Consider the following 8,971-nt stretch of genomic DNA (forward strand, 5'->3'; position numbering starts at 1 on the left):
TTTGTTTATCAGTTTGTTTATCAATTTGTGAATGGATAAACAAACTGTGGCATGACCTATACAATGAAATACTATTCAGCAATAAAAAGAGGATGAACTATTGACATATGCAAGAACATGGCTGATTCTCAAAATGATTATGCTGAGTAAAAGAAGTCAGGGAAAAAAAATAATTCCATAATTATTTTTGTATAATTCCATTTGTATAAAACTCTAGAAAATAGAAACTAATCTATAGTGACAGAAAGTAGGTGAATTGTTGCCTATGGTGGGGGGTGCAGAGAAGGGGGAGGAGGGAGATGTAATAAAGGGCAAGAGGAAATTTTTGGAAGTGATAGATATGTTCATTTTTTGAGCATAGTGATGGTTTCACAGGTGTATATATATATGGCAAAATTTACCAAATTGTACATTTCAAATTTCTGCAGCTTATTGTATGACAATTATACTTCCATAAAGCTGTTGAGAAGAAGAAGGAAAAGGAGGAAGAGGTGGAAAGTGCATCCGGGACAAGAGGAAGGGATAGAACAGATCCCTGAAAGATGCCTACCTGTTACCTACCTGATTCCTGACTCTTAACTGGTGCAACTACTCCAACCACTGTTCTGCCCAGATGCCTTCATGTTGCCAGCTTTTGAAACACATCCTCATCACTTGTTCCAAACTTTGGAAACTTATTTGAATGTCCAGATACCAACCACCCTAGATGTAGCTCAAACAGCTGGCCACAGACCCTCTTTCCTGACTCCTAGTAAGAAAGTGTAGTTTAAATAAGCGTGAGACTGCGTATGAAAAAATGCTTAATATCAATCGTCATTAGGAAAATGCCTATTTAAACAATGAGATGCCACCACACACTTATTGGAACGGCTAAAATCCAAAAAGCTGGCAGCACCAATTACCGGCAAGGATGCAGCGCAAAAAGACAGGGCATATTTTAGGATGGTGAGACTATTCTGTATGATATTATAGTTCTGGACAGGTGACTATGCATTTATCAAAAGCCATAAAACTTTAAAGCACAAAGAGTGAAACTTAATGTATGCAAGTAAAAAAAGTAATAATTTAAGATGTTGGGGGATTTGAGGATAGAATGCAGATGTGACCAAAAAATCTAGCTGTATTACAAATGTATGAAAGAATCTTACTGAAGGAGATGGAGAAAATGGGCTGACTTAAGTAACTCTGGGAATGAGTGAAGTATGTAAGACTGAAGGCAAAAGGAACTGCACATATGCACTGGACTCTAGTTGATAAATTTATTTCCCATGGAGATACAAGTTAACAATTCTGAAATCACTATACGTGTATGCTGGAATTGAACTATTAAGGAAATGAATGGAGGATTGTGGGAGCCAGATTTCTCACTGTTGGAGTGGGAGATTACAAGCAAGGAGAGAAGGCTGGAATTACCCATGTGGTAATAGATTAGTGGGATACATTAGTACAAATTCACGTTTGATTTAATATATATACCAATGGTTACATACAAAAATGTTTATAGATATCTGTGTATAAACAGATTAGTATACATATGTATCTTTGCTCTGTCAGCAGAGATGACCTAGAAGCAACACAACCCCAGTAGCAGAGAGCACACCCAACATCCAGATCATGGTTTCTAATATCATTGTCCAGTAAAAGGACCTGGGCTCCTTGAAAAAATGGCTGATTCTAGGACTGGGTCAGGAAATATACAAGATGAGCCTGGAGCATCTTGCGGTGCCAAGAAGTAAGAAAATACTTTAAAAAAAAAGAACTCACGATGATGGAGGTATGTCAAAATGGCGACAGAGCCAACTGAAAGAGCAACAAAATAATTAAAGTATTATTTAATTATAACCCAAACCATAAAATAAATATCCATGAGTCTATACTGATATAAATAAGTGATTAAATAAAATGGTAAATGGGGAGAACAGACAAATCTCCCACGCAGACTAATTCCAAATAATTCACGTATGTACCTTGCTCTCAAGAAGGTGGAATGTAACTCCCACTCTTTAAGTATAGGAGTTTTTTCTTTAAGTAAGTAGTGACTTCCTGCCAAAGAGTACAGTATGAAAAGGAGGGAGAAAAGAGCAACTTTACAGTAGAGAAATCTGACAAACACTATTTCAGCCAGGTGATCAAGGTCAATGTCAACAGTAATAAGTCATGTTGATGACATGTACCCTTGATACGAGGTGATGAGAATGGCATCTCACCTCTGTGGGCTGTCTCCTCAAACCCCCAAATCCCAATCTAATCATGAGAGAAACATAAGAAAAATCCCAATTGAGGGACATTCTACAAAATACCTGACTAGTACTCCTCAAAATTGTCAAGGTCATCAAGGAAAGACTAAGAAACTGTCACAGCCAAGAAGAACTTAAGGAGACACGACAACTAAATGTACATATGGTATCCTGGATGGGATCCTGGAACAGAAAAAGAACATTAGGTAAAACTAAGGAAATTTGAGTAAATATGAGCTTTATAATAATATATCAATACTGGTTCATTCATTTTGACTAATGTACTACACTAAGTAAAGTGTTAATAATAGAGGAAACTGGGAATGGGATATATGGAAACTGTACTATCTTCAATTTTTCTGGAATTCTAAAACCATTCTAAAGTAAAAAATCTACTCTAAACTAATCACGTAACTGGAGTCACATAGAGTTGGGTCTAATCTCATATCTATGAGACCTTAGGCAAGATTCTTATCATCTCTGGACCTCAATTTCCTCAATGTTAGTATAAGCGTTACCACATCCACTCTACGTCACAGTGTGAGTAAAGTGTCTCGACACAGCTGACTCCCCAGTACAAGCCCTTTCTCTTCCTTCCCTGTACAAGATAACAATTACAAAGCACCTGGTGAGGAGTTTGAAGGCCATATCTATCTGGCTCTTTTTTTTTTTTTTTTTGGTGAGGAAGATTGGTCCTGAGCTAACATCTGTTGCCAATCTTCCTCTTTTTGCTTGAGGAAGATTGTCCCTGAGCTATCATCCGTGTCCATCTTCCTCTATTTTGTATATGGGACGCCGCCACAGCATGAGTGGTGCCTAGGTCTCCACCTGGGATCCAAACTCTCAAACCCCAAGCCGCTGAAGCAGAGAGCGCGAACTTAACCACTATGTCACGGGGCCAGCAGCATCCTATCTGGCTCATCTTTAGTTAGCTTCTGGCCTCTCTCCAGAACACAGACAGGATGGGTGTCTCCTCCATGTGTGAAAGTCTAACAACAGTGAGGCAAAAAACATCAGAAACATGTTTACTAGATTCTTCTGGACTGGGCCATACATTTTGGGTAAAGGGTTCCTTACAAATAGACAGGCATGTTCCCAAAAACCCTCCAGAAAACAGTCAGATGGTCTCCCCTAGCCCAACATCCTTCAGTCCCCACTCTGGCCTCTGGACTTCCTGGCCATGCATGCCTCACCCTGCTCTTCCGTCGTGACCTAAAAGTCTGCATCTAGAAGCCTCATGTATCAGGAGTTTATTTCCAACATCTCAGAGGACTTGAGGCATATGGCATGATTAAGGCCACAGCTGGCTGATCTTTCTCTCCTGCTCTACCCGCTTTCTTTTTGTTTTTTCCCTTCCCTTTATCACTCTCCCAATATTTAGCCACAGTTAGCATCTAAACAAAACCCAACATGGAATTTTTGTTTGAAAAAATTGCAACAAGAAGGAGAGGTAATGAAACAAAGTGAGTGGAGAGAAGTTTTCTTTAATTTATCTTACTGTGTGTACTTAACAAATACTAGATACAATGTTTACTATGTGCATCATTTCTCAACTCCTTTAACTGAGACCTTATAAATATTGTTAAGACCTTGTAAATATTAATTCATTTAATCTTCACTTCATTCCTATGGTACTATTATTATTCACATTTTACAGATGAGGAAACTAAAGCGCAAAAAGTTTCAATAACTTTCCTGGCGTCAGGGAGATAATAAGTGGCAGAGCAGAGCTGGGGTTCAAACCCAGGCAATCTGTCTTCCTGGTCCAGAGGCTGTGTGGCAACAGAGAAAACTTCAAATTTTTATTTTATTTCATTCTCAGAGCAACCCTTTAAGGTTAGTATTTTCACACACAGACACACCCCTAACAGACGACCTTGAAAGAGTTAAATGTTTTGCCCAGGAAAGGAATGAGATAGACAGGGAGACAGAGTTGCAGGGACGTGGGATGCATTGAGTAAAGGAAAGAGTTAAAAAAAAAGGCAGAGTCTCCCAAACCACGTCCTCCCACCCAAACCCCCCCCCCCCCCCCGCGTCCCGTGCCACCAAACCATACTGCTCTCTAGTAGGCTGTCTGTGCCTCTCCCTCCCTTTCAAGTAAATCAAACAGGACTGAAACGCCCTGTCATGTTATCCCTGGGCAAAATCCAGGCTTTTTCTGCAGCTTCCAGGTTCTTTGAGCAATAACAACACTTCTCGGCCTTATGCCAGCTCTCCACTAAATTCCCTGTTTAAATAGTTATGGCTCCCCACCTCCACCCAGAGGGATGAGTTGGTTCCCACCTCTATGGAAATGATTGGTATTTCTAATCCAGCAACCCAATCGGGCAGAGAAATCATAAGAAAATTTGAACAGAGCAATGCACTGCAGAAGCCATATCTCTGCCTTTCCTATCATTCAGCATTGACAAAGTTCACTCAAGTTGCATTTTTAGAGATGTTTCTTACTCATATTTGGCACGTTCCATCCTTCTCAGACCTTGGGAGAGTTTCAGTAACAGGAAAGGTTCTTGCAAGTAGCACTTATCTTGGTTGGGGGAATTTAGGGACTCACCTGCTCTCCCTCCCTGTGTCCCTCCTCTCTGGGACTCAGCTTCTTGATTTCTCCTCTCACCTCTCCATCACATTGGTGATTCCTGGTCAAGCATGAACATCTATGAGTGGGCTGTAGCATGGGCTATGTTGGAAATAAATCAGTTGTCTAATGGAAACAGCATAAGACCAGTGGTCACAAGAACAAAGGTCTGGTCCCAGTGCTACTAACATCCCTGTCTGTGGCTTTAGGCCAGTTAACCAATATCTCCAGGCAAAAGTTTTCTCATCAGGCAAATCAGCATAAACCAGCCCCCCTCTACCGCCTTTGCTCTGAAAATCATTAAGTGGTTCTCAATCGGGCAATACCGCCTCCATACAGGACATGTGGAAATGTAGGCAGGCATTTTTTGGGTTATCACCACATCTAGGGAGTATTGTTGACATTTTACCGGGAGGGGCCAAGGATGCCAAATGGTCTGCTGTACTTGGGACAGTCCCACGTAATGAAGAATTTCCCCATGAACAATGCTAATATTGTATCCCCTAAAAATCCCTGTTGGAACACCTAAAGACAAAAAATTTAAAACAGTTTTATAAATTCAAATATATTAGCACTAAGTAGTTAAACTTTTGTTTAATTTTCTATTTCATTAAAATGAGTTCTATAACTGGAAAATCCTCTCTATATCTCTGTGTGTGTGTGTGTGTGTGTGTGTGTGTGTGAATGCACTTAGTACAAACTAGAAAAAGCTCTCACTAAGTTGTGCGTGTGGAGAACCAGGCACTAATTCTAATTCTACCACTGACCCCACCGCATGACCCTGAGCAGCACTTTCCCTCTCATCTTGGGTCACACAGAGTCTCTTAATCCCTGGATGAAATGTTTCTTCTGGGTAATTTCTAAGGAACCATGAAGCTCAACATTTCCATGACTCTACGACTCATGAAAACCTCATTATTCTTTCTGTACTTTAATAAGCAAATGTGACCAGTACAGGTAGATTAAATAAAGGGGTTAAAGATTGATGGGGGTTACCCTGTGTTTCTCCTCTAAAGGTTAAGTCCAGTGAAATGACAGCAGTGATGGAGAGTTGTCATTAGGAAACAATGAAGGCAAATGGCAAGGTTGCTCTGGGCTCCCACTGGTGGTATTTTCAGATAGTTCAGAGGCAGAGCTAAGAAAATGCTGAGGCATATCCTCTCAGCTGAGTGAAATATCTAGAATCTGAGCAGGGATGTAACTGGTTGAGAAGAAAATTTGAATGCAGCCATTAATTTATTCTATGAACATTTTTGAAGTATACGCTGTGCCTAGCCCTGAGCTAGGAAGAGTAATAGAAAAATAAGGCATAGTCCCAGGAAGGAAATCATAAATAATTTTTAAAAAGATGACAAATGCTACAAAATACAAGGTGACACGAGTACATAGAAGACAGGAGGCCTTATTCCCAAAGAAAACAGACCTTCACAGGCCCTTCATGGACATGGAGTCACCTGGCAGGGAGGGGAAGGACAGGCTGGAGAGGAGGGTGGCAGAGCCCTTCAAGGCTAGTGTGACAACACAGTGAGTAAGAGATGACACAGCATGTTGGGGAGAAGACAAGCAAGTTAGTTTGTCCTGAGAGCAGAGTGGGTGTTAAGAAATACAAGAGATGAGACTGGAGGGATGGGCATGGGTCAGCTGTGTGGTCTGGACTTTATCAGCTAGGCCACATGCATCCGTGAGGAAATTTCTGATCGGGAAGTAACATGAGCACTTTGCAGTTGGTAAGATGAAGAAAAGCTACCTGGGGTGAAAACCAAAGTTAAGAAAATCAAGACTATGGAAAGAAACTGAAAACTTTTTCTAAGCCTAAAACCATAAGTTCCTGTGAGAGAAGGAAAGGACGACTGTGCGTAGAAAGAGTTCAAAAATAATATGGGGTTCAAAATGAAATTAGCACAAAAGATTTCATAGCAGCTTACTTTTGGACTCCAGTAAAATGAAAGTGATAGAAAACCAAACATGGAGAGAATGGGAGAGAGACCGTCAGCAAACAAGACATGTTAACAAATTCCTAAAAGACAGACAGAGGATGGAAACCTTTAGAGGGGCAGAACGTAACGAGGAAGCCCAGAGTAAGCAGGAAGGGGCTGTACCCAAGAGAAAGGGCCATCTGCCCCACAAAAGCCCATGGAAATTCCACACACTGAATTTATCTTGAATTTGTCCTCGAATCCATCTCAAGGACAATGGAGAAAAGGAGTGAGAAAGAGTGCCCTGAAGAAGGGACACTAACTGAGGCTCTATCTACCAGCCACTGTATTAGTCAGCAGTCCATACTATCTGTCCCCTTGTTATATGCGTGCAAGGTTGTGTGTGCACGCACCCACACCCACACACACAATGCCCTATCTGTGCTTCCCACCTAACATTATATTCCCATGAGAAACATCTCCTACCAAGAATAAGAGAATTCCTCTCTAAAGACACTGAATGAACTGCCAAAAGGAAAGTTAGGAGGCTAGGGTAGATTTCACCACCCTGAGTAAATCTCTCCCTTTTCTGCACTTGATGAGCCCTAGTGTAAAGGCCAGCTTTTAATAAACTCCCTGTGAAGTCAAGATTGTCCCAGCTAGGGGAGGCCATTTGGCTCAGTTCTAGCTGATGACATAGAAGAGGAAGTCCAGTGAAGTTCTCCTAATAAACAACGGGCTTCCTAATAAAAGTTGCAGATGCAGGACAAGACTTCTTTGTTCTTCTTCCTGCCTGGAACATATACATGATAATGGAACAGCAGTAGCCCTCTTGTGACCAGGGGGTAACAAGCAAAATGACGAAAAGACAATGAATTAAACATAGCAAAACTGGAAACTAGAAAGAGGTGGAATAATTTTTTAAATTGTTTAACTGCTAACTGAGACCTAGAGCAGCCTATGTTCAGTCTTTTTTTGAAGTGGATAATAAATATATAAACTGTTGAAGCCACTTTACTTGGATTTTCTATTGTAGATAAATACATTCTAACCAAATATAGAGGTAACATCAGATCTAAAAGAAGAAATGGCTAAAAGAGATGTTCTCTGGGAAGTGACACTATACAGAAACAAAAGAGGCACAATTTTTTATTTAGCTCTTCTGCACTATTTTAAGTCATATATATGTTTTCCTTCGATGAAAGGAAGCAAACTAATTAGTGAAAAATACATATATGTACTAGAGACCTTCTATTTGTTATGTTAAATACATTAATTTTTTGAAACACAGGGCTTTTAAATTGTTTCATTTTTTATGAAACATGTTTGGTAATGTTTTGTATTAAAATAGAGGCCAGAATTTTGTTCATTGGATTTAATCACAGATCTCATACGCTTGTGACTCCCAGCTGAAGGATATTACAGCTGTGTGATCACTCTCTCTCCTCCTCTGGTGGCACCAAATGTAGAAAATTTAACGCTCAAAACCCCGACTCTGCAAGTTGTTTCATTGATGAAAGCTTTGTGACCTTAAGATGTTTTACATAGTGATGGGAAGTGTAGCTACATAACCATTAAGACAGTGGTTGTCAATCTCAATGTGTACGACCATCACCTGGGAACTTGCTAAAGCTAAAAATGCAGGGTTCTGAGGCCCAACTTCAAAGATTCTGTTTCAGTCAGAATATGCATTTTTATTTATTTATTTTTTTGTGAGGAAGATCAGCCCTGAGCTAACATTCATGCCAATCCTCCTCTTATTTGCTGAGGAAGAGTGGCCTTGGGCTAACCGTGCCTATCTTCCTCCACCTTTATACAGGACGCCGCCACAGCATGGCCTGACAAGCGGTGCATCAGTGTGTGCCCAGGATCCGAACCCGGGCCGCCAGCGGCAGAGCGCGAGCACTTAACCGCTACTCCATGGGGCCGGCCCCAGAACATGCATTTTTAGAGAGTCCCCAAATGAGTCAGATGCAGGTGCCCCATGGACCACACTAACCACAACATGGTTAGAGAAACATCAGGCTAAAAAGAGTCAGTGGGGAAAGCAGTTGCCATCACATAGAAGAGATTGACCATTCTCCTACCCGCCCAGCAATCTATCCATTGATTCATGCAGCAAAGGTTTGCTGAGCACATACAGCATGCCCATGACTGGGTACACAAAGCTGGTTAAGACAGCAGTCTTGCCCTTGGAGACCTAACAGTACAGCTGGAAGGAAAACACGTTAACAGAATTTCCC

The sequence above is a fragment of the Ceratotherium simum genome, chromosome 9 (assembly GCF_057802395.1).
Source record: "Ceratotherium simum simum isolate JZ-2026a chromosome 9, ASM5780239v1, whole genome shotgun sequence".
In the NCBI taxonomy this organism is placed as follows: Eukaryota; Metazoa; Chordata; class Mammalia; order Perissodactyla; family Rhinocerotidae; genus Ceratotherium; species Ceratotherium simum.